Genomic DNA, 26,921 nt, shown 5'->3' on the forward strand with positions numbered 1-26,921 from the left:
AGCAACAACAAAATACAAACAATAGAATTTCTTACATTTCTCCTTTTTCTGATTCAGGTGAAAAATAATAATAAATTATTTCCTTTTTGCTTATTTTCCCTTTTTCATTTTAATGAGTCATTTTAAACTACTAATATCATAAATAAAACTTCAATAAATGTCATTGTAATTTATAGATTTTTCTGAAATAATTTCTGGATTCATGTGGCAGCATTTTGACATAAGCATATTTCCAGGCATAATTGTTATGAGTTCAAATGTTGGAGTTCTTGTTCTTCTCAAAACACAGGCATTGAGGCTTAGAGCCCTCCGAATATCTCCAAATCCAAAGGTTCTGTCCTTCAGCCTCTGCCTCTGCTTTCTTCAGCCTCCAACCAACACAGAGATGGTCTCTCTTGTCTCCTTCTGGGGAGCCCAGCCCCCAACTTGCGGTGGAGAGAGGGCTTCTGGCGTAGCTCCACTGAAATCCGTCAAAGTGTTCTCTGCACCAGAGTTGCTCCTCTCGAGTCCAGCTGAACTCTCTTCTGCGACCAGCCAGCCAAGAGGAAAAAATGTATTTTCGAATAGCTCTCTCTCCTTATATGCGAATCTTCTGAGAGAATGGGATTATGGGTTTTCTCCCATAGTGCTCTCTGGCCCAAAGAGCTTTAAGGGAGGTGTGAACTCCCTTGAAGTTAGAAAGTTTACTTTGTGAAGCTAGCATACTTGTGAACTCCAATGAGTAAAGGTGTGAACACAAGCCTTGTATTAATTAGTTCTACTTAGTACCTTGTTTCAGGTTCTGGCCAAAATCTTCTTGTAAGATTAGATCAACTCTAATTAGTTAGCCGTTAGTAAGGATTCCAACACATAATAGTAAAATGGAAAAAATGAAAAACTACCCAATTTCAAGTATTTTATACTCTTTAGTTAATTATTAAATTGTTAATATTAACATTAGTTAATATTAAATTGATACAAAAGGAATACAATTATTTTAGGAGTGGAACACTAACAATTGGAGAAATTAGCAAAGGTTTTTGGTGGAAGATAATCAAGCCCAGAAAAAAGAACTCCATGTTGTAAGATTCAAAGTTAAGAAGGGCCTTCCAAATGTAAGAGCCTTACTTATAGAAAAGGAAAAGAAAAGAAAAGAAAAGAAAAAAAAAAGAAAAGAAGAGAAATGAAACGAAGAGAAATGAAATGAAGAGAAATGAATGAAAAGATAAAAAGAAAAAAGAAAAGAAAAGAAGTAAAAAGAAAAAAGAGAGAATTCCATTTGCTTCTTGAAACCCATTTTTTTAAGGAGTGAGAATATAACAATATCCAATACTAAATGACATTTTTATCATTTTTCTAGAACAGAGAGGGAAAAGGAAAGAGCTGGATCTATATTTTCATATGGGGATTTTATTTAAAAAAAAAAAAAAAAAAAAAAAAAAAAAAAAAAAAAAAAACCTCCTGCCTTTGAATATCACCAAGTACTTTGCCATTTGTAGTGAACTTTGTGAGCATTGAAAGGATAAGTTACCCCGGTATAGCTATGTATACATATATTGTATTTGACATATACTTTAACATATTTAGCATATGTTGGTCTGCCTGCCATCTGGGGGAGAAGATGGGGGAAAGGAGGGGAAGAGTTGGAACAAAAGGTTTTGGAATTCTCAATGCTGAAAGGTTACCCATATATCTTGTAAATAAAAAGCTATATAAAAAAAAAGAATAAGTTACTCACTCAGGATTCAGCAGTAAAGATGTGTCAGAGGCAGGTCACAGGTCTAGGTCTTCTGTCTCTAAGATTCACTCTTCCTCCACTGTGACACATTGATTCTTACCTTGAATATAGTTAATATATATGTTTTTTCATTTGTTTTATTCTGTGTAGTAAAAAGATCATAATTACTACTACATGGAGGAGAAGGAAAGAAATAATCTCTTTTTTCATATTTTATGAATACCTATATGTGTATACACATACACGCATCTATCTCTATTAATATATATGTTTGTGTGTGTATGCACATACATGTTTTGTATATATAGTTTAAGTTATCTAAGTAATCCAGGATCACAATTTTGAGGTACTACTTTATTATTCACTGTCTCTTTATTCACATATGCAAATCTTATCAAATTCAGTCTCATGTCTTTCACATTTCATCCCTTCTCTACATTCACAAGACTTTCAGCCTGGTTTAGTCCCCAAGTGGCATAATGATCAAAAATAAGAGAAGGTAAGTAGTAGCTAATTATAGTGATATTCTGGGTTAACAAAGACTCATGCTAAAACTCATATTCTGGTACTGATGATTCTGGATCAACTTGAGTTTTCTTTCCCCTTGAAACCAAGGTTTGTCTTTCCCTTTATAAAGAATAATAAGGTTTAAAAGACCGTTATGGTCATAACTCACATTTGGTAGGGCTTTATTTGTAATTTGACATAATTAAGAGAGTATAACATGGACTCCATGCTTGGAACATGGGTACACAAATGGGGTACCTATTTATATGGCCTACTTCTATTCTCCATCTTTGTACACAAAAAAACTTCACCTGAAGAGACTATCTCACACATACAGGAGTTTATATTTAAGATCTAATATTTGGCAATAGCTAAGCTTAACTACTAAAAGCAGAGATTATAAGACTTTGAAATGAGGAGTGAATAAATTCATGCCTAACACAAGAGTCTATTTTGTTTTTAAGATGTCATGATCTTTAGTTTTGTGTGCCTCCTTCAACAAGCTGTTGACACTTTTTCTGTCATTTTGTCTACCTTTGCTATTTGATTTTTAGAAATAATTTTTGAGGTGTTCCAGGAATGATTGTTGAGATGCCTGAAAACAATTTACATTTTTCTTTAAGGCTTTAGATGTAACAATTTTGACTTTTATGTCTTCTGAGTTTGTACTTTGATTTTCAGTGTAATCACATAAACTTTCTATGGTCAGGTTCCTTTTTTTGTTGTTGTCTGTTTATTTTTCAAAATTCCTTGAATTTTAACTTTCTTTTAAAGTTGGGCTGTGCTCCTATGGTAAAAAAGTCACTTCCCCAAGCTTCAAGGTTTTGGCTTTTTTTGTTTGTTTGTTTGTTTGTTATTTTTGTTTTGAAGCTGTTTTTGGAGTTAGCTCTAACGATCTATCGCTTTTCTATTTTTCCAAGGTGGTACAATTTATAGAGACCTGCATTTAGTACTCTTCTGGTCTATTCTCTGGTCTGTGAGAGATCACATCTTTTATTTTTGTCCTGAAAATGTGACCAGAGTCCCCACTCTCCTACAGCCAAAAACTCTGGCATGCTAGTGTTCTTACTAGCTTAGATCAATGACTTGGGATTTTAATCTGGATTCAAGTATGGCAGTGCAAGGGACTTAGACCCAGTGTTAGCAGAGGGATCATAGTAATCTCTTTCTGACCATTTTCCTCACTCCCTTAACATCTGCATTGTGAGAACTCTAAAAATTAAAGCTGCCACTGCTGCTGCTGATTCAGTTACCCCAAGGCCTGCTGCTGATTTGCTTAGGAGTGGCCTGTGGTAAGCAACATTTCACTCTTATGCCAGTGTGAAAGAAATTTTCTGTCAAACTAAGTTGTTTTGAAATAGAAAATTGTTTTACTCTATCCTTTTTTTAATTGTGCTACTTCAGAATTCATTTTGAGGCATTATCTGAAGTTGTTCTGTGTTAGGGACTTTCCTTCTGAGAATGTCCCTGGGATATTTATTTCTTACAGGTCCTGATGGAGAAGGACTCTGGATTTCATAAGGATTCCAGAAATACCAACCACTTGGTCAACCTGATATCACCTTAGACCTGATCTTGATATTTGATACCAGATGCTGCTGCTGCTACCTATAAGTTATTAATCGCCCCTCTTCAGTCTGGACCCCACTGGGTAGGGCCAGCTACATGCCCCTTATCAGCCTGAAGTAGTTACAGAAGATGAGACTTTTGTCCCTTTACCACAGATGAATCTAGGTCTGACTGCTTGAGGTGGACCCTTGTGGAAAACTGGGGGAAATTCTTCTATTCCTCTGGTACCAACATCTGACTGAACATGCTTTCCTTCTCATCCCCTTTATTACATCTTTGCATTGGTATTTTTTCTATATCAAGTCTATGTTTTATATGCAGGTATATTTTTATATTTTTTATGTCAAAGATGGTTTTATGAGTTGTCCCCGCTAAACAGAAAGGAGGCTATGTTAGAGACTTTCCTTCTGAGAAATGCCATGTATTCCATGTCAGCTGGTAGGATGACCCCAGGAGGCAAAAAGGGGCTTGGCCTCTGAGGCAGGAGGTTGTATCTTACAGGTGTTAGATCTTTTCTTAAGACACAGCATTAATTCCAGGTGTCTCCCTTCTGCAGATCCACCTACAGTGCTGAATGAGCTAGGCTCACATCACGGGGTCATTCCAGAGGGGAGTAAATATAAATAACCAGCTTTGAGTGCATAGGCAGAGAAGGATTCAGAGAAAGTAGAGAGAGGCAGAGATGTAGAGATTCAGAGATGCAGAAATTCAGAGATACAGAAAGAGAGATGCAGAGACATAGATACATTTGCTCTTGCTTCCTGCTAACTCCTGCTGAGGTTACCAATAAAGAAAGGCTGTTTGGCACTTTAACATCAGCTTGTCTTTATGTCTATCTGGGGAAGATTGGTATGGATGACCCTGGCAATCAGTAGCCTCAGTGGGAGATTACAATTTTTTTGGGGGGTGGGATTTAGGTAGAATTTAGATAAGAACCTGCCCTTTTACCACTGTCCTGGCTCTATTCCCAGGGAAAGTACTTTTGGAAAAAAAAAATAAATCAAATAACAAAAAAGTAAAGAACAGGATATTCATTTAGCTCTTTTCATCCTTTATTCTAGTTATCCTTTTTTCTATATCCATCAGAGATTTTATCCATTATTGTTTTGTCTCTCTGTTTCTCTGCCTCTCTGTTTCTCTTTCTTTTCCAATGTCTTTGTCTCTCCCTCTCAATCACTCTCTTTCTCTGTCTCTTTGCTTCTCTCCTTCCTCTCTCCCTCTCCTTTTCCCTCTCTCTTTCCTTCTCCTTCTTCCTTCCTCCTCACTCCCTTTCCTTCCCTTCTCCTCCTCCTCTTTTTCCTTTTCTTTCTCCTCATCCTCTGTGTGTCTGTGTACCTGTGTGTCTGTATGTCTCTGTCTCTGTCTCTGTCTCTGTCTCTGTCTCTCTCTCTCTCTCTCTCTTCCTTCCTCCCCAGCACCAGGAATTAGTTTTTCTTGAAAAAGAAAAAAGAAAAGAAAAGATTTATTTAAAACTTTAAAATTTGAAAAGCTCTATCTGCCTGTTAAGAATTATGTAAATATGGACACATATAAAGTTTTTTTTTTTTTTCCTTACAACAGACGTGGTGCAGGTGATGATATTATTCTAATTATATAGATGAAGAAACTGAGGCTGATAGTTTATTATTCAATAAGCTAGAATTTAATAAGTGCTTAGTTGGAGCCACACATTTGGCTAAACACTATGCATTTTTAAAGGGCACAGCAGATAATAATATTTTCCCCAAAGAACTTATAATCTAATGACTCTCCCCAAGGTCACACAGCTAGTAATGGTGTGAGATAGGTTCAAGCTTGGGTTTTTATAATTCCAATTACTCTATACCTTACACCAACCAGCCACACTTCCCTTCCTAATATTGATAATTACAGCAGTAGAATCTATGAATATTTTTGATAGGCTGGGCATGAATTATAAAGACTGATGATAACTGAATCTTCTAGACCACCATGGGTACTCTTCAGTTTTGGCACACAGCTGATACATCTTTAGAATGTATCATGGTTAATGTTTCAAAATGAGGTGACTAAATAGGAAAAACTGCCATAAATTCTTTATTGGTCTAATAACAAAATCTTGAACTTTCTGCCACGTGGGCCACATTGCTCTGCTGAGTTATAATCTTTCTTGTTGGAATCCTTACAAACTGCTAACTAATTAGAGTTGATTTAATCTTACAAGAAGATGTTTTGGGCCAGAACTTTGAATTTTTTTTTAATATATTATGTTATTTAATAAAACAAAAAGCTCTTCTTTGCTTATACTTATCCTATGTGGTTGATTCACTCTGTATCGTGTCATCCACAACATCCAATGAGTACTCCCTATTTTGAGGTTTTCTTTGTCCTTCGTGCTTTACTTCAGTGATCTCAAGTCTATGTTCTCTAATGGACCTCTGTTCTCATAGACTTTGTAGGTGATTTGCAGAATACTGACATTTACTTTTAGCCTATTCTCAGACACCAGAAGTTTTCAAGCAGACCCTTGTTGGATACTGATTCTTACAGAAACATTGATTGCATTAGATAATATTGATGGCTTCTTTCAAGTTGTGAAATTGCATATTTTCATATTTCTCTAAGTATTTTTAAGTTTCTGTCAAACCTGTTATTATATTGGTTCAATGCTCAGCTCCTGAATATCTCCAAAAATATTAACAATTTATTCTATTTGCTTTAACATTTTTAAAAATTAAAAAAAAAATTTTTAAAGGATACTTGAGAGTTACATTATTCTTTCATTCTGTCACCTAACACATAAGTATTTGACAAAAGAATTGTAAAAAGAAGACAGAATTTTCAGTGTGAATCATCATCTAATCTTGATAAATGCTCTTCAGCTTTATCTGAGCATTGAGTCTTGAACAGGAGCATATGACGAGGGAAATAGGAAAAAATTCCTGAAGGCCCCATCTCCTTTGAAGAGATTTGCAAATTCTGAAATTGTGGAGATATAGCAGCTGCTTGTTTCAGTATTATATTTAAATTGAGATGAAAATTGATATTTATTTAATAAGAAAGTAGAAAATGGATAATAGATTGACTTTGGAAACAAGAAACTTGAAGTCAAGTTTTCTCATGTAAACTAATTATAATGATGTGGTTGTAACAACAAATGTTATGATTTGTAGACACTAGGTTATGTGATTTAGGAAAGCACCAAATGTTGAGGGTCAGTCGTGTAAAAAAAATTATAATTGTCATTCTCTTTGGCAAAATGGGTTTTATTTAGAAGAGGTTGCAGATGAAGAGATACAATAGAAAATAGGAGTGGTAAATATGAAATATAGTTGGGACAGCACATATCAAGGGCAGGGGGTTTTAATAATTAATGCTGGAAAGAAAAGTTCCCCTAGTGGATCTCACAATTAGCCAGGAGAAAGAAAACAGCCCATCAGGTTGGAGTATGCCCTTAGCTGAAAGCACACTAAAAGAGTTAGTTAGCTATAAGGAAAAAAAGACAGAAGGCATAGTGGGAGGATGAAAGGAAAAACACTATATGACATGAAAGAAGCATGAGGGGAAAGATACCATGAAGCAGAGTGTTGTGACACACTGATCCAAAGGGATTCAGCCAAGATGGCATGGGTCATAGGCACATTTATTGAGGAAATTTATTCTCAAAGACATGACTGAGATTTCTTAGTTAGAGACAGTAAGATAGGCCCATGACCTTCCAAGAGGGTGAGCCTTATGTTTGACACATAAGATGGATTTATTGGCTATACACAACAATGTGGGGCTATGGGTTAAACTGAACCCCATCAGAGCTCTTTCCTGTTTGCTTCAGGGCAATAATTCAATCTTTCTTTGTCATCCAGCCATCCAGGACATCATTAATATGACAATCAAAGAAGATATCAATAAAGATAGATAGATTAAAAAAAAAACTTATCCATGTATCTAAATGTATATGTATAGACACAAACCATGTGTAATCATATTCATATATAATTTTGTACATGTATAAATATATGTAATTGTGCATTAGTGTATGTATACAAATACCTTTTTATTAGACTATGATTTTATAGGATAGGTAGCTCTTAGTGAGAATTTCTCTTATAAGTGCAGATTAATTAACATAATTTCTACTACCTAAAGTCTTAAGAAGTTTCTTGAGTGCTGAGAGTTCAAGTAATTTGTTCATGGTCAGAAAGCAAGATATATTAAAAACAGAACTCCATGATCTCAGTGTCAGAGTCCACTACATACTGCAATGTATATATTTGTGTATGTCCACCAATCAGTCCATCCATCCACCATCCATCCATCCATCCACCCATAATGTATATATATATATAAAATAAAAAATGTATTTATGTGTGTTTATATGTATATATGTAGTAAATGCGGGTATGCCATAAGTATATATAAAATGTACATCATAATGTTTATGTGGTCCTATAAAATTGTGAGATTAAAGGTGATGAGGGAAGTAAACTACTATTAATCTCTGATATACGTGCATATACGTGTGTGTATATATATATATTTTATACCTTTTATTGTGTGTATATATATGTACAGTATATACATATAAATATAAACTCATGTGGCAAAGCAGCTATACACACATATTTGTAAATAAAAATACATATAAATGTGTGTGGTATATATGTTAGTATCTGTGCCTGTATACATCTATGTATGTCTTTTCTGTATGTGTATATGTATAATCTATAAACTACACAAGTACCATACTTATCCTCATGTTACCTAATCATATATCATAACCATGATGGCTACTATATAAAGCATTTTTAATTCTGTAAAGTCCACACACATATGTGAGAATACATGTATATATGTGTGTATCATGTGTGTATATCATACTACATTGATCTGCACTAGTCTGTAATTATCCCAATTTTTTAAATGAGGAAAATGAAGCTGGTAGCTTAAGTGATTTGTCCAAATACTCAAAGTAATTAAGAGTCAGAGATAAGACTCAAATTCATGTCTTTTGGTTCAGTCTAGTATTTTCTCTGTTTTGCCAACTCCATGTGTTTATCTGTAGATATAAATATATACCTCTATATTAAAATACACAGTACAACATATGTTATATATATATATATATATATATATATATATATACACACACACATATATATGTGAATATACACATATTTATTCATGATATTAGACAATAATCAAATGTTTAATATCTCTTTTTGCTCACAATTAGTGAGATTGTATAAATATTATTATTGTTGTTCAGTTATTTTCTAGTCACATATGACCCTTTGAGACCTTATTTGGGATTTTCTTGTCATAGAGAAGTGGATTGCCATTTCCTTCTCTAGTTCATTTTCAGATGAGGAAACTAAAGCAAACTAAATTAATATTTTGCCCAGGATCACACAGCTAACATATGTCTGAGGCCAGATTTAAATATAAATCTTTCTGACTCCAGGTTGGGTTCTCCAACCACTATAGTATCTAGTGGCCCTTATAAACATTGTTACTTGCATTTTTCAGATGAAAAAACTGAAGGCAAGAAGGACAAAGGACTAGCACATGTTTTGTAGTTACCAGATAACAGAGCCAGTACTCAAATATAGAAATTGCTTTCTTGTCTTATGCTCTTAGATCATCTCCAGAACTTTATATCACCTTTTGGGGGCTTTGTTTTCCCATTGAAACAAAAGCTTCTTAGGGTTAGAGATGTCTTTATTATTTTTTGTGCTTATATTTGTAATGGAAAGAATAGTAAGCACATGTTAGTACATGTCAGCACAATTAATATCTGTTTGCTTGCTATTATACAAAGACTCTGAAATGAGAAAAGAAAGAAAAAAGGAAGAAAGGAAGATAGGAAAAAGAAATAAAAAGAAGAAAGGAAGGAAGATAGGAAAAAGAAATAAAAAGAAGGAAGGAAGGAAGAAAGAAAAAAAGCAAGGAAGGAATATAGTAAAAAGAAGGAAGGAAGAAAAAAAACAAGGAAGAAAGATAGGAAAAAGAAATAAAAAGAAGGAAGAAAAAAGCAAGGAAGGAAGATAGGAAAAAGTAATAAAAAGAAGGAAGGAAGAAAAAAGCAAGCAAGGAAGATAGGAAAAAGAAATAAAAAGAAGAAAGAAAAGAGAGAGAAAGAAAGGAAATGAAAGAAAAATGAAAGAGAAAAAAGAAAAGGAAAAAGAAAAAAGAGGAAGAAAGGAAGAAAGAAAGAAAAGAGAGAAAGAAAGATAAAAGGGAAGAAGAAAGGAAAAAGAAAAGGGGAAAAGAAATAGAGAAATAGAAAGATGGAAAGAGAGAGACAGAGAGAGAGAAAAAGGAAAATAATTATTTTAGAATCTTTTACAAGTACATTACAATTGCAATTAATTGCTAACTTGGTGAAGTGAATGCTGGATTTCCATTGTGAGACCTAGATTCTAATTTCTGCTTTGTCATATACAATTTGGGAGACCTCAGGCAAGTTCATGAACAACAATTAGCCCCAGTTTTCCCATTTCTAAAACAAGTGACTTAGATTCAATCCTTTTTATAGTTTATTTTATTTCTCAACCTATGATCCTCTGATTGAATTACACTATTACCTCTATGGGTCCTTTCTTAGAATGGAAAATGTACTGAGTTTGGAATCAGAAGTGACCACTAACTCCTCAATCTAGTCTTGGTAATATTTTTGAACATTCATTTTAATATTTGTGAGAATTATAGTTTATGATCATAAATTATAGGATTTGGTTCTAGAAAGGACTTTAGGGATTTTTTTTTACTCAAAAAGGGATTGTTTATGTCTCAAGCTAACAATTTTCCTATAGACAGGGACACATGGATCCACCCAAAATAATCTGGTAATTAGAAAATTCTATAGCTAGTCTTTTTCATAGGCAAAGGAGTTAATGTTCTCTGTGTAGTTGGTAAAAGTCACTTCTCTAATAAATGGTATTTCTGTTCTCTCTGTGACCACCTAAATGAATAAGGGGTGATAATGACATTCTCATTATTTTAGGAACACATTTGCATCTGTAATGATATAGCTCCTACCGGGCACCAAAGCCATAGAGGCAACTGTCTGAATTAATTATATTTGTTTGGCTGATTAGATAAAAAATGCAAACACAAACTTCACATCAAACTGTTCAAGATTATTTAATCTCCCTCTTGAAAGGGAAATGGGCCTGTGATGTTTTTCTTCTTTTAACCTTAAAAAAACTGATCATTAAATCAAGCATTTGAAACAGTCCTTTCTCAATTACTCCCCCCCCCAAATACTTGCATTCTCTCAAGTATTTGAATTAAACATATTCATCTACATAATATCAGGTTTCTGGAAAAAGTACATTTCATTCCCTGGAATGGCAGCTCCTTTTCCACTACCTATACTCCTTTCTATCACAATGAATAAATTTCTCACACATATACTAAATGTGTCATTGGGAAGGGCAGGAGTGTTGAAGTGGTTATAATTTCAACTTCAAGATCCCAAAAAGAGGCAATGAAAGCTAAAATGCATGTCTTCCCATCATGCTCACCCCCATGATCTCTACTACCTAGTAAAATGAAGCTTAATTTACACTTTCTATAAATTTCATCATGAGACCAAGGCTGAGAATTCATTGCATCTTTTCATTTGCCACTTATTTTCTATTATCCTGCTGGGACTTCAGATAAAATATGTAGTGGTGATGATGAAGATAATGGTGATGATGAAGATGATAATGAGGAGAAAGAAGAAGGTAATGATTATTCAATTTAACAAAAATTTGTTAAGTATTTACTATTTGGAAGACATTATTCTAGATGCTATTTATAAGAAGTTGAAAAGCAATTCTTATTCTCAAGGATTTTCTGGGCATTTTATATACATCAAGAAGATAATGATCAAAATAGAATAGCTTTCATTCCTCTAAAATTTTAGCATTTATACAAAACTTTTCTCATGACTACTCTCATCTTCAAATGCTTTCTGCTCAAGACAAAATATAATGGTGTTACTATTTCCCGTGACATTCACACTATACATGTATTCACTTAATCTGACATTGGTTTAATTATTTTTAGCAAATATGGACCTTGATATTAATACCTGCTATGTTTCATCTTGGTGATTTAGTCCTAGTGTTGGAGACTACTGAGATAATTTTGAATCTTGATTCTATCATCTATCATTCAATTACTTACCTTATGCAGTTTTGTGCCACCTGCAAATTTAATTAATATGCTTTCTGTGATTTCATCCAAGGCAATGAGGAAAAATATTGAATAACACAAAGCCAAAGACAGAACCCTGTCACAACCATTATATTTCTCTTTCCAGATTCCTGTCAAATCTTTAGTCAACATTTTGAATATAGTTGTTTTTATTCATCTAATCTATTGAACATTTGCCTGATGGCCTGAATCCAATCGAATATCTCTTCGGATCCACATAAGTGTGATGCTAAAACAGTGGAGCCAAATTCGATAGGAAGCAATAGAGTAGGAGAGAAGGAGACAAAAATGGAGATCTAGCAATTTGAATTCATTCTACATGAATGCATGTTTGTGATCTGAAAGAAATATTTCTCATCCAGCTTTCCAATTTTTCAATCTTTTAATGCTCTTGTGACAAAGAAGTATAGGTCCTTTTTTCCATTTTTCTCTACAAAAAGTGTGTGTGAGAGATTTTCTCAAATTTCATCGAAGACCTGAAAGGAAGCAGGGGAGAGGGTCAATAAAGGTAAATGAAAATGGTCTCTATCTAAGTGTGTTTAAACTTTTCAAGCTAGCACTTCCCACTTGATTCTAATTATCATCAACTATGGATTCATAGCATTCTATACATTGGAATCTATGAATACATTAAGAGATGATTAAAAGAATAAAATGTTTCATGATATGAGGGTTCATATAGATAAAAAATATAGATTTAGTGTATTAAAATTTCCCTCATTTACTTCATTTCCCCCACCACTGTTATATAGAACAGTTTTATTGTTTTCAGTGAACAATGGAAATCACAGTCCCAATTATACTGTAGTCCAATTTCCACTTCCTCACCAGTTCTCAGCAAATTTAGAATAACCAGTAAGCAAGAAATTAATAGCACAAATACGTCAGAATACATAACTTTGCTGGATGATTAACAGTAAGGTGTATGAAATGTTAAGGTAGGATTATCACTTCATTTGAAAGGACTTATCAAACTACTATGAGGTCTGAGACAAGTCATTTGACTTTACTGGTTTTCATGTTGTTGATTTGGAAAATGAGGGGTTTGGCCAAACTCCATCTTCTGGAATAAGAACTCACTATTTGACAAAAATTTCTTGAAAAACTGGAAAATAATATGTGAGAAATTTGGCATAGACCTGCATTTCACACCTCATACCAAAATAAGATCACAATTGGTATGTGATTTGGGCATAAAGGATGATACAATAAACAATTTAGGAAAGCAAGGTATAATTTATATATCAGATCTTTGGAAAAAGGAGGAATTTATGACCAAAGAATTAATATAGAACATTATGAAAGGCAAAATGAACAAATTTGATTATATTAAATTAAAAAAAAAAGTTTTTGCAAAACAAAACCAAAAGAAACAAAATTGAAAGGGAAGCACAAACCTGGGAAAAACTTTTATATGTGGTGTTTCTAGTAAGGGTCTCATTTCTAAAATCTATAATGAACTGTGTCAAATTTATAAGAATACATGTCATTCTCCATATGATAAATACTCGAAGATATAAACAATTTTAAGATGTGAAAATTAAAGTCATTTGTTGTTATGTAAAAAAATGCTCTAAATTACTACTGCACATTAAATGCACATTAAAACAACTCTGAGGTACCATCTCACACCTCTCAACTTAGCTAAGAAGACAGGAAAAGATTATAATAAATGTTGGAAGGGATGTGGAAAAACTGGGACACTGATGTATTGGAATCCTTACTAACTGCTAACTAATTAGAGTTGATCTAATCTTACAAGAAGATGTTTTGGCCAGAACCTGAAACAAGGTACTAAGTAGAACTAATTAAGACAAGGCTTGTGTTCCCAACTTTACTCATTGGAGTCCACAAGTATGCTAGCTTCACAAAGTACACTTTCTAACTTCAAGGGAGTCCACACCTCCCTTAAAGCTCATTGGGCCAGAGAGCACTATGGGAGAAAACCCATAATCCCATTCTCTCAGAAGAGTCAGATAAAAGGCCAGCGATGAGGGATCTATGGCAGAATACATTTTTTCCTTTTGGCTGGCTGATCGCGCTGGACTCGAGAGGAGCGACTCTGGTGCAGAGAACACTTTGACGGATTTCAGTGGAGCTACGCCAGAAGCCCTCTCTCCGCGGCAAGTTGGTGGCTGGGCTCCCCAGAAGGAGATAAGAGAGACCTTCCATCTCTGTCTTGGTTGGAGGCAAAAGAAAGCAGAGGCAGAGGCTGAAGGACAGAACCTTTGGATTTGGAGACATCCGAAGGGCTCCAAGCCTCTAAACCGGCTTTGCCTTGAGAAGAACAAGAACTCCAACATTTGAACTCTTATCACTGATGCATTGTTGGTGCAATTGTGAAATAATCCAACTATTCTGAAGAGCATTTTGGAATTACGCTCAAAAAGCTATCAAACTGTGCATACCCTTTGATCCAGCAGTGCCATTACTGAGTCTATATCCCAAGGAAATCTCAAAGAAGGGAAAAGGTCCCATATGTGCAAAAATGTTTGTAGCAGCTCTTTTTGTGATAGCAAAGAATTGGGAAATGAGTAGATGCCCATCGATTGGGGAATGACTGAATAAGTTGTGGTATGTGAAGATAATGGAATATTATTATTATATAAAAATGATGAACAAGGTGATTCTAGAAAGGAAAAATTTATATGAACTAATACTGAGCAATACAAGCAGAATTAGGAATGTATTGTATACCATAATAGCAAGAATGTGTATTGATCAACTATGAAAGACTTGGTTCTTCTCAGTGTCACAGTGATCCAAAGCAATCCTAAACAGACTTTGGACAGAAAGTGCCTTCTGCATCCAGAAAAAAAAAATACTAAGGAAATTGAATATAAACAAATACATGCTATGTTCACTTCTTTTTTCTGTTTTTTAGTCTCTTTCATGTTTTTTTTTCCCTTTTGCTCTGATGTTTTTTCTTCAAACATGATTCATAAAATAATGTGTATTAAAAATAAATAAATTTACAAAAACAAAAGAAAATGAAGGATTTGGATTAGATGGCCTTTGGGGTAACTTACAACTCTACATCTGATAATCTTCTTCAGAATTGGAGTAACAATATGGTTTACCAGAACAAAAACAAGTCTTGAAATAAAGACAATCTGAATTCATTTACTAACTCTAACCTTACTAACTTTATGACTTTGGACAAATCTACCAATGTCACCTGTTTTCTTATAAGTAAATGGGGATAAGATTATTTGAACTACTACTTTATGGTGTGGTATTGTAAAAAAAAAAAAAAAAAAAAAAAAAGGAGGGGGGATCTTATAACTCTAAAGTGAATTAATGTAAATACACTTCATGGAATGTCCCATGAACTCACTACATTTTGAAATTGCCAGTTCTATATTGGATCAATTCTAATTGTTCAGAGTGCTTCCATATATTGATCTGAATTATTCTTCAACTATTTTCTTCTTTCTTCTATGTGGGATGGAAAATGTCTAATGATTAATCAAGTAAAAGGTTCAGATAGTAAATGATTGTGATCATGCCCTCCTGGTCTTCTCCTTCTCCCAACATTAAACATTTTCCTATTTCCTTCAATGGATTCTGACAGGAAATGTTCTGCAGTCTGTTCAACAACATGATAACGATGTTGTAGACCAAATCCAGTTTGACAATGTCCTTCCTAAAATGTGATGCCCAGAATTGAGCACACTGTTGTCACTAGGCTCAATCAGGGTCTAGAGCAACAGAATGTCACCTCACTCATTCTGTTCACTGTGCTATCATAATGCAGTCAAAAGGAGTATGTTAGTTTTATTGGCTGCTACATGAGCATTAGCTTACTCACCTGGGAACCACTAATTAGAGTAAAGTAAAAGTGTGTTCATTTAAGAAGTTAGACTGCTATCACTGTGTCAACCAAAAGACATGGCTAATTTTTCCCTTGAGGGATTAGACCAATAGTTCATTAGGATTTTGGTGTGCATTTACTTTTGTGACAGCTGGGAACGTATTAGGAAGTAGTTGTTTACAATTAAAGTCTGTACATCAAGCATTTTTCATCCTGTAGAAAGTCTTCATGCTTACCACTGATCTACTCTGTCCCTTTTATTTCCTTCTAACTTAAATGTTACTTCTTTTAGAATGATTTCGATTTGAAATAGCATATTTTCTGTTCATTAGAATTCCATGGAAACTTTGAAGCTCTAAAATTCAATCCTCTCATTTTAACAATGAGAAAACTGAGGCTCAAAATTTAAGGGACTTTATATTACACAGTTAGTAAATGGCAGAATTTGAATTTGAAGATGAGTCTTCCTAGCTCCCAATTCAGATCTCTATTTATTATAGCTTACACATGTCGAATTTGTATAAGGAGAGAAAGCAATCCATCCAATATCCGATTGTGGTGAGCTTTTTCTTCTCAAAACGCAGCCAGGTGATAAAAGTTCAGATCTCCAATATAGCCCGGTTAGCTTAGAGGCCTATCTCTCTGCTTGGTTCCAAGAGCTCTCTCCAAATGTCTTTAAATCCAAAGGTCTGGTCCTTCAGCCTCTGCCTCTGCTTTCTTCAGCCTCCTTAGCTTAGAGGCCTATCTCTCTGCTTGGTTCCAAGAGCTCTCTCCAAATGTCTTTAAATGCAAAGGTCTGGTCCTTCAGCCTCTGCCTCTGCTTTCTTCAGCCTCCAGCCAGCTCCAGTCTTCATGTCATTCTGGTGAAATCTCGACTTGTAGCGTCTTCCTCTGAAGACCTCTCCGACTGGCCCATTGGCCTATTTATGCTCCTTCCAGAGAGAGGGATTATGGGTAGTTCTACTTAGTACCTTGTTTCAGGTTCTGCCCAAAACATCTTCTTGTAAGATTAGATCAACTCTAATTAGTTAGCAGTTAGTAAGGATTCCAACATCTCCCCCTTTCTTTTGTTTTAAAACATAGGGGGTTTCTGAGGGGGTACACATAAATCCATCAATATGGGCCAGAACTTTGTAACAGATATACATGGTATACATAAATCCATCAATATGAGAGGCATTATACATAATTTACATAAGTACATAGCAATATAACACAGGCTAGTAGTAATGTAACAACATGAATCAACCTAAAAATTTACACATGTCCATAAGTCCTAGAAACAGTCCAATAGGATTCCATTGTCCATTAGTTCATGTGCCAGGAATCCAATAGTTCCTGTAAGCCCTGAAGTACTGCAAAAGTCTCATCAACAATTTTTCATCTCAGGGAACCCAATGATTCTTGCTGGTTTTTCAAGAAGTAAAACAGTTTCATCTTGTGTTAGGAAATCCAATGATTCCTGAAGCTTTTAAAAGTCTTTTTAACAGTTTCAGTCAGCCATCTGATTCTTTCTCCATCTGTGGAAATATAAGCAGATCCTCTTCCCCATGCAGTTAATCTAATTCCCTTCTATTTACCAAGTTTGGGATTTCTCCTCATCATCTGGTAATTACATTGGAGTTGTTTGCATTGGATATTGTCTTGTTGTCTTAAAAGGCCTGTATTCTTCCCAACTGTAATCCTGATTGCTTTTCTGTTGGTTGATGACATCAGAATTCTGAATTTCTAAAGTCTCTCTGGGTGTAACTTCAGCTGCTATCATGCCCCACCTGTCCTTTGATTGATACTTTGGAGCTGGGCCTTGCCTCTCATTCCTCTGGGTCAATATACATTTAGAGGCCCAGTGAAAGCCTCGATTACATTTTGGACATGGGGTTTTGGGTTTTCTCTCACCCTGTCTTCTCACTCTATCTCCATTTCTACAATGAGCTCTCAAATGTCCAACTTTTCCGCATTGAAAACATCGACGAGTTTCTCTAGAATTCCTCTGCCAAGAAGGACCTTGTCTTTCCATGTTCATCATAGTCTGGGCATAATAAGCATTTGTGCCCACTGTGGCACAGCGTCTTATGATTTCCTCTAAAGGAGCATCTTTGTCTAGCCCCCATATAATTCTTTTGCAAACCTCATTGGCATTTTCCTTAGCCAAATGTTTAGTCATTATTTCTGTTGCTGCATTGTCTCCAATGGTTCTTATTACAGCTGTTTGTAAACGTCCCACAAAATCTGCAAAAGGTTCATTGGGACCTTGCTCTATTTTTGTGAAAGCATTATTTCCATTTTTCTGTCCAGGGAGAGAATTCCAAGCTTTTATTGCAGCCTTAGAAATTTGCTCATACACTGTTATGGGATAATAAATCTGTTCTGAACTCTCTGCATACTGACCTTCTCCAGTTAGTTGGTCAAAAGCAACTTGTACAATAGCTCCTGTTTGCCTATTGCGTTGGGCTTGAATCCTACATAATTCATGAAACTCCGAAAGCCACAATAAATTTTGTCCCGGTTCTAGACAAGTTTTCGTTATGGATTTCCAGTCATTCGGGGTTAGGATTTCATAAGACAAATTATCTAGTAACATCTTCACATAAGATGATGTAGCCCCATAAAGAGTGCAACCCTTTTTAAAATCTTTAATTTTTCCCAAATTAAAAGGAGTGTATTTTCTCTCTTTTTGACCTGAGGAGTTGAGCTCTTCAATCACAGGATATGCATTTATAAAATCAGATATATCTTCTCCTTCATTTTTTGCTTTAATTAATGCTTTTTCTAATCTTGTCAAATTCTGCTTTACAGGAGAAGCTGACTGTGTTTCTGTCTCTCTCCCTCCCCCTTGTTCCACCCATGAAGGGTTCATTGTGGAGGGAGGGTCATGAGATGTGGAATCACCTAATTCCTCCTGCTGTGAAATATCATACTCAGAATTGTAATTAACTCCATTCTCATCTGATTCGTCCTCCTTTTCACCTAGTAAAGTTGGCACTTCTTCCTCCTGTACTTCCCTTTTCATCATTCTATCACTTAAATAACTTCTTATAGCCAATTGTATTACATTATATGTATTAATTATTGAGTTAGGCCCATTTTTATCATAGAATTGACAAAGATCCTCTCCAACCAATTTCCATTCATTTAGATCTAATTCCTTATCAAGAGAGAAACAAGGACATATGTCCTTTACAGTTTGTAAAAATTCAGTGATTTGCTGTAAACTTATAATTAAACCTTGGCTTTCCATAATTTTGACAATGCTCTCTAAACATTTTCTTTGAACAGAAACAGGCTGTTTTCTAAATATCTGTCCCATCTTAGCTGAAATTCTATTTTAACACTTCTAACAAAATTTCTTTGTTGCACTCACCCTAATTTCTGGGTTGAAGTTTTTTCCACTGGATCAGGATCAGAGGCTTTTCCACTTGAATCAGGATCATAGCTTTTCCACTGAAATCCACTGAAGGGGTCTGTTAGCCCCACGTTCAGGGCGCCAAAATGTGGTGAGCTTTTTCTTCTCAAAACGCAGCCAGGTGATAAAAGTTCAGATCTCCAATATAGCCCGGTTAGCTTAGAGGCCTATCTCTCTGCTTGGTTCCAAGAGCTCTCTCCAAATGTCTTTAAATCCAAAGGTCTGGTCCTTCAGCCTCTGCCTCTGCTTTCTTCAGCCTCCTTAGCTTAGAGGCCTATCTCTCTGCTTGGTTCCAAGAGCTCTCTCCAAATGTCTTTAAATGCAAAGGTCTGGTCCTTCAGCCTCTGCCTCTGCTTTCTTCAGCCTCCAGCCAGCTCCAGTCTTCATGTCATTCTGGTGAAATCTCGACTTGTAGCGTCTTCCTCTGAAGACCTCTCCGACTGGCCCATTGGCCTATTTATGCTCCTTCCAGAGAGAGGGATTATGGATAGTTCTACTTAGTACCTTGTTTCAGGTTCTGCCCAAAACATCTTCTTGTAAGATTAGATCAACTCTAATTAGTTAGCAGTTAGTAAGGATTCCAACATCCGATAATCAAATTCAGGTCTGTAGGTGATCAGTCCAGGTTTCTTATTAGTATATAATGTGCCTGTTCCTATTGCTTACAAATATTGTTGTATTTAATGGCCCCCAATTAGATTGTAAAGTGTTGGTTTTTTTTTTTCAGATTGTTTAAGTTCTAGGTAGTTGCATGAATATAAAAAAGCTACTTTAGTATTATGAATTCTGGATTCCTTGTTTATGAAACAAAATAGGAAAAAAGAGGTAAAAATAATATCTAGAGTTTCTATATGGTCCTTAATATCATCTTCTCTCTAGGTTTTCAGGATTACGTTTTCTTTATTCTTCTACCTACTTTACTCAATGTTTTTCAAACCATTCTTTCAATTGCTGAAATATTTATCCAAATCATACATGTATGCTTGTTGATCTAGTATGAACTAGTATGCACTAGTTGATCTGCCAGCCACAATTCTTTCCCAGCTTTAAATCATTCACCATATAGCCACCAAAGTGATCTTCCTAAAGTGTATTTTGACCAAGCAACTTGCTATCATTTTACATCCTATATTTAATGAACACAAGTTATTCCCTATTGATTTTAGTATCAAATAGAAAATCCTCTATTTGGAATTCAAACATCTTCCTAACCTAGTTTTTTCTTACTTTTCCAATCTTTGCATGCTATTGCTTTTTTGTATTCCTTTATGTACTCTTCAATCCAGTAACACTAGCTTCTTTGCCTTTACAAAAAAGAAAACACTGTATCCCTGTACTTCAGACATATGTTGGCTACATTCCAAATTCCTTCACTTTTTGGTGTTTCAGATTCCAGGCCCTTTGATCTTTTAAATTGGAAGGTGCTAGGTCCTGAGTAATCTTTATTGTGGTTCCTTGGTATTTGAATTGTTTCTTTCTGCAGTTTGTGATATTTTTTCCTTGGTCCAATAGTTCTCAAATTTAGCCACAATATTCCTTGGAGTTTTAATTTGGGAGTCTCTTTCAGGAGGTGTTCAGTGAATTCTTTCAATGGTCATTTTACCTTTTGATTCTATGATATCCAGGCAGTTCTCTTTGATGATTTCCTGAAAAAAAAAATATTGTCTAGGCTCTTTTTCATCATGCATTTCAGGGAGTCCTATAATCCTTAGATTGTCTCTCCTAGATGTATTTTTCAGATCAGTTATTTTCCCAATTAGGTATTTTATTTTTTTCTATTTTTTTCACGCTTTTGGTTTTGCTACACTGATTCTTGGTGTCTCCAAGAGTCACTCATTTCCATTTGTTCAGTTCTGAATTTTAGTGAATCATTTTCTTCATTTTCCTTTTTTTTTTTTTTTTACTTCTTTTTGTATTTGTCTAATTGAATTTTTAAACATGTTTTTTTGTTCTATTGTACCAGATTATTCATGTACACTATTCTAGACTACCAGGGCCATACATACCAGTCTTCGGGATATCCCCAGATACACATGAAAACAAGCCAATTTTGAGGTACAAAACAGCCTTTGTTTATTGGTAATCTTAGCAGGGTTTAGCAGGAGGCAAGAGCAAGTGATGTATGTTTCTGTATCTCTGCATCTTTGCCTCTCTGCCTCTCTCTCTGGACTCAAAGCTGATTATTTATATACTGTCCTCTGGGATTACCCTGTGCCTAGCCCACTCAGCACTGTGTAGGTGGATCCCCAGAAGGGAGACATTTGGAGTTAGTGCTGAGTCCTAAGAGGAGATTTAGCAAGAGGACACACCCATCATTATCTCAAGGAATCTTTAACGATTGTAAGACACAAACTCTTGCCTCAGAGGTCAAGTTCCTTTTTACTTCCTGGGCCCACACTACCAGCTGACATGGCATACATGGCATTCTCAGAGAGAGAAATGTCCCTAACATTCTATAGAATTTTTTTCCATATCACAATTTCTGTTTTTCAAGGAGTTATTTTCTTTTTCCATTTCACAAATTCTGTTTTTTAAGGAATTATTTTCTTTTTCTGTTTCACCAATTTTATTTTTTCTGGAAGTTGTTTTCTTTTTCCATTTTATCAAATCTGTCTTTTAATGAGTTATATGCATTTTCCAATAACTCTTGCAAAGTTTTCATTTCCTTTCCCCATTTTTCTTTAAGCTCCCTTTTAAGATCCTTTTCAATTTCTTCTAAGAGAGCCTTGTGAAATGGGGATTAGGTTATATCACCTTTTGAAGCAAACTACCTTGAGTCTCCTCAGGGTTTGAAATTTGTTCTTCCCTTTCACCATAAAAGCTGTCTATCATCAGAGTTCTCTTTACTTTTTTACTCCTTAAAAAAAAAAATAAGGTCTGCATTTAGGATGGGGGAGGTTTTCCAAGCTTCCTCTACAAGAAGTGGTTTCCTCTAGAAGTGGCCGCAGCTGCTGATGGGTAGGCGTGGCCAGGTCTCATGACATTCTGCCTTTTGGGGGTTCACTACTGACCTTTTGTGTTTGTGTTGGATGTTTTATAACTTCTCTGCTGATCTATTGGCTTGCAATCAGGGCAGAGTGGCTAACAATGGTGCACATTCCTGTAGATTCCTCCCTATAGATTCTTCGCCTGGTAGAGTCTATCTGCACAGTCCACTCCATCCCACAGAGTCCATACTGCCCCAGGACTCTGTGCTGTCTGTTCTGGTGTCTGTGCTCAGCTGCTTGTGCTTGGCTACCTCTCTTCCATTTCTGATTGATACACACCTTTTCTGGTAATCTTCAAATTTACCTTTTGCTGGTAATTTGTTGTACTCCCAATATTTGTGGTTCTGACAGTTCAGCTCTAATTCAGAAGCTGGATTTTGTAATTAGTCAGAGCATCGTAGGAGAAGGTCAGAAAGAAATGTGTGTCTTCTCTGCCATCTTGGCTCTACTCCCCTACCCCTTCCTGGCTTCTTTCAAAACTTGGGGAAATCCCTGCCAAGGCTATTCCTGTTACCTATCAGTGTTTGTTTGGTTTTTTTCCCTAAAATTACACTGAAAATAACATAGATGGATGGATAGACAGACAGAGAGACAGACAGATAAGACAGACAGATAGATTAGATAGATAGACAGATAGATAGATAGTAGATAGAGACTCGGATAGAGGTATAACTATATAGATATTGATATTTGCTTGCATCTTATCTTCCCTAATTAAACATGAGCTCCTTGAAAGCAAGGACTGTGCTTTCCCCCTTTCTTTATATTTTCAGGACTTAGCATGGTACTGCCACACAGCAATTACTCAATAAATACTTTGCTCATCATCTTTCTCTTATGCCATTTTTTTCATGGTTGCATGCTTCATGTCATCTTCATTTAGAGCAGAACTGAGGAATATCTGGCCCAAGGGCATATATAAGACTCACAAAATCATTCGCGTAATCAACCACAGGCTATAATGCATTGAAAACTAGACAAAAGACTCTCCATAGCTTGAGTTCTTTGAATTGATAATTTTGCAAGGCCTGCAAATGATGTTACAAATACCCAAATGACCCTTGGCAGAAAAAAAATTCCCCATCCCTGATATACAGGATAAATCCAGTCTGATTGAATAGACTTCATTCCCTTTGGCGTTATGTACCTATTCTATATACTTTTCCTCTATTTCCTCATCAACCATTTTTCTCACTTCACTTCCACTTTTTAATTCCTTTCATATGCATTCTCTTCCCTCATCAGAAGGTAAGTTTCTTGAGGAAAAAAACCTTTTCTTTTTGCTTATTTTTTTTAGTATACAATTAATTATATTATTGGACACATAATAAATGCCTAATAAATGCTTATTCTTTTTTACTTGATGACTGACTTGTGTACAAATTGAAAAGGGACAAATTACCCAAGAGGAGGGAATAGCCAGTGTGGCCTTAAAATAATATTCAACTTAGAGAATTTGGACCAAATGCAGTAAACCTTGAAATGACAAATAGTTAATATTTAGAGGAATTGAACATCTTTAACCAATTTTGGATTACTTACTGTTTAGAAGATGGGAGAAAAATTTGGAACACAAGGTTTTGGAAGGGTGAATGGTGATAACTATCTTTGCATGTATTTTGAAATTAAAAAACTATTAGGAAATCTCAAATAACTGTGCTTCTAATTAGCAAAGACTACTAATTGTCGTAGTGTCTAAAATGGAGATTCTGTGGTGGTTTCTCATAAGTATTATTCCCCATGTTTTATTTTTTCATATTGTTTTCCAGGCTCACATTAGAAATAGCAAAAGATGTTATTTGCCTTGAAATAATGAGCATTATTATTATTATTATATATTCTGGGAGGAAGTGAAATGTATTTGATGTTGCTAAACCTTCTATACTTTCGCTGTTAACATTATATTACAGTGTACGAGATAAAAGATATCCCTCAGTAGTAAAGAACATTTTCTTTATTGATACAACTTAATTGGGGCATATGATATAAAAGATATATATTTTGTCAGTTCAAGAATATCATTATTTGGGGTGCTATTTCTATCAATATTGACCTCACCCTTCTTGACACTTTAGAGAAGGTAAAAATCTTTCTAAATTGCTTCAATGAACCTATTTTGTATAGTGCAGAGTGCTGGATTTTGAGCCAGGAACACTTGTGTTTGGATCCTGCCTCATACACTAATTGTATTATGCAAAATAAGTAACTTAACATCTCCTAGCCTTAGTTTCCTTATCTATAAAATGGGAGAAATAACAGCATCTACTTCACAATGTTGATATTAGGATCAAATTAAATAATGTATGTAAAGTGATTTGCCAATCTTAATTATGAAAATGATATTAATATCAGTATCTTATTTTCATCACCATCATAATTAACTTTTTTTGAAGGTAACCTTGGACTGAAAATTTTGGAAGATTAAGGATGGAAACATTCCAATTTTACTTCTTTTGCATTTTAGCAACCTTTCTCTAAAAAAGAATGTATTGTATAAATTGATAAAAATTTCAGATTCTTAATGTGAATTGTCATTATCTAGGGATGATGTTCATATGGCCAGAAGTTCTACTAAAATGAATAGTCCTTTTCAGTATGCACCACTTAACTCAGCCCTGATCAGAGTAAATCAATTTATAATGAATCCAAATTCTTTCTTCTGTCACTTAGTTTCAGTATTTAATTCAAAGTATAATTGCCTGTTATATTTGAGAATGGTGTCAGAGATTTTTTTTAAATGAAGAAAAGAAAAGCTATCTTTGCTTGAACTTCTAAAAAGAATGGGGGGAAATAGAGCCACCATTTTTCCATTAAGTTGTCTTTGTGATTCTATAGGGTTAGATACACTTTGAAAAGCCATAGAAATATCTACCATACATCATTTTTGTTTATCTATACACACACACATATATATGCATATGCACATATATATATACACACATCTGTATGTACTTAATCAAAATCTTATTAAAGTAATCTTTAAAAACTAAATTTTATATATGTGTGTGTGAATAAAATTTAGTTTTTAACATTTACTTTTTATAAGATTTTGATTTCTAAGTTTTTATCCTTTTCTCCAAACCACTCCCTCTCCATGAATACTATAAAATGTTTCAATTTTATTTTTGAATACCAAAATCAATTTAATCCCCATGTTTATGTTTTCATTTTTAACAAGTCAGATTCTATCAATTCCATCTCTAAATGATCTATGACTTTTTTTTTTATTCTTTTTATTCTAACTGCTATTACCTTGTACAGAAGCCCTGCTCACTATATTGAACAATGTTTTGCTATAGCTGGAGAAACTTTCTTTCCTTCTCTTTTCCTTCCCTCCACTTTTGTTTGGTCTTCTTTCTTCCTTCCCTCCCTCCCTCCCTCCCTTCTTCCTTTCTTTCCTCCCTCCTTCTCTTCTTTCCTCCCTCCCTCCCTTTCTCCCTCCCTTCCTTCCTTCCTTCCTTCCTTCCTTCCTTCCTTCCTTCCTTCCTTCCTTCCTTCCTTCCTTTCTTCTCTCCTTCTTTTCCTTGTTTGTTTGCTTCTCCTTTCCTCCTTCTTCCCTCTGTCCAAATAAGGTATCATACCCTTACCTGTAGGGTGCTTTTGTGTGTGTGTGTGTGTGTGTGTGTGTGTGTGTGTGTGTGTGTCATTGAATCCTCCCAAGTTAGGGTTTACTTTCTATATTTCTTTCTTAAGGACCATACCTCAAACTCAAATCACACACTCTCTCTCTGTGTATGTCTCTGTCTCTGTTTCTCTGTGTGTGTCTCTATCTGTCTCTCTGTCTATCTCTCTCTGATTGATTGGCCAACAATAGGTCTCAGACAAAGGCTTCATTGGTTATTGTTTGGGTGCTAATTGACTCAAAGTAAATGTAAATAACAATCATTATTGTTTTGTCCAGAAATCCTTAGGATCTTTCCTTCCCGGATTAGTTGATTGATTTTTTTGGACTTGGTGAAAGAGGCCATCTTTGTTTCAATTGCTACCTAGTCTTAGTCACTGAATGAGTATGTCAAACTGACATCTGTTAAAGACCTTAGCTTAGAAAGATTAAGGTCTTCCACTGCATCCAGAGCCATCCAGTTGTTCAGATCTCTATCTCACCACTAAACCCAGATGGCTTTGGCAGAAAAAGTGAAGTAGGTGATCTCACACAGCCTTCTCTCACTTACATCTCATTTACTTGCATGTCCTGGCATCACCTCCCTGATGTCATGGCCTTCTTCAAAAATAATAATATTATTCTAAACAATAATAATAACAAACAAACAAAACACAGTTTGGTGCCAACTCATTTCCCTCAAAATAAAGTTTAAAAATCACTGCCCTCATGTTAATGTTCCTCCTAAACTAGACCATTCTTACCATTTCTAGTTTTACTGGACATTACTTTACTCTATACTGATATCAGATTTAACTACCTGTGTTTCCATTCTGCTTTAATTCTTCATTTTGATGATTGATTGGCTACCTTTGTTGTTGTTGTTGTTGTTGTTGTTGTTGTTGTTGTGTCCTAAGATCAGGAATAAAGCAAGTTTACAGAACCCAAATTAAGAATTTCTAATTAGAAAAAAAAAAACAACAATGAAGATTAGTTTTTCAAAGGAAAACATCTTCCTGATAAATGTTGTTCTAAAATAGAATGCATAGAAACTTGGTTTCCCATTAAAAATAAATGTTTTAATTTAAGGGTGATTAGTCATCTATTGGGAGCATTATATGAGTGATTCATGCTTAGATATCACTGATCCTAGATTCATT

This window comes from Antechinus flavipes, chromosome 2 (assembly GCF_016432865.1).
Source record: "Antechinus flavipes isolate AdamAnt ecotype Samford, QLD, Australia chromosome 2, AdamAnt_v2, whole genome shotgun sequence".
NCBI classification, from domain to species: Eukaryota; Metazoa; Chordata; class Mammalia; order Dasyuromorphia; family Dasyuridae; genus Antechinus; species Antechinus flavipes.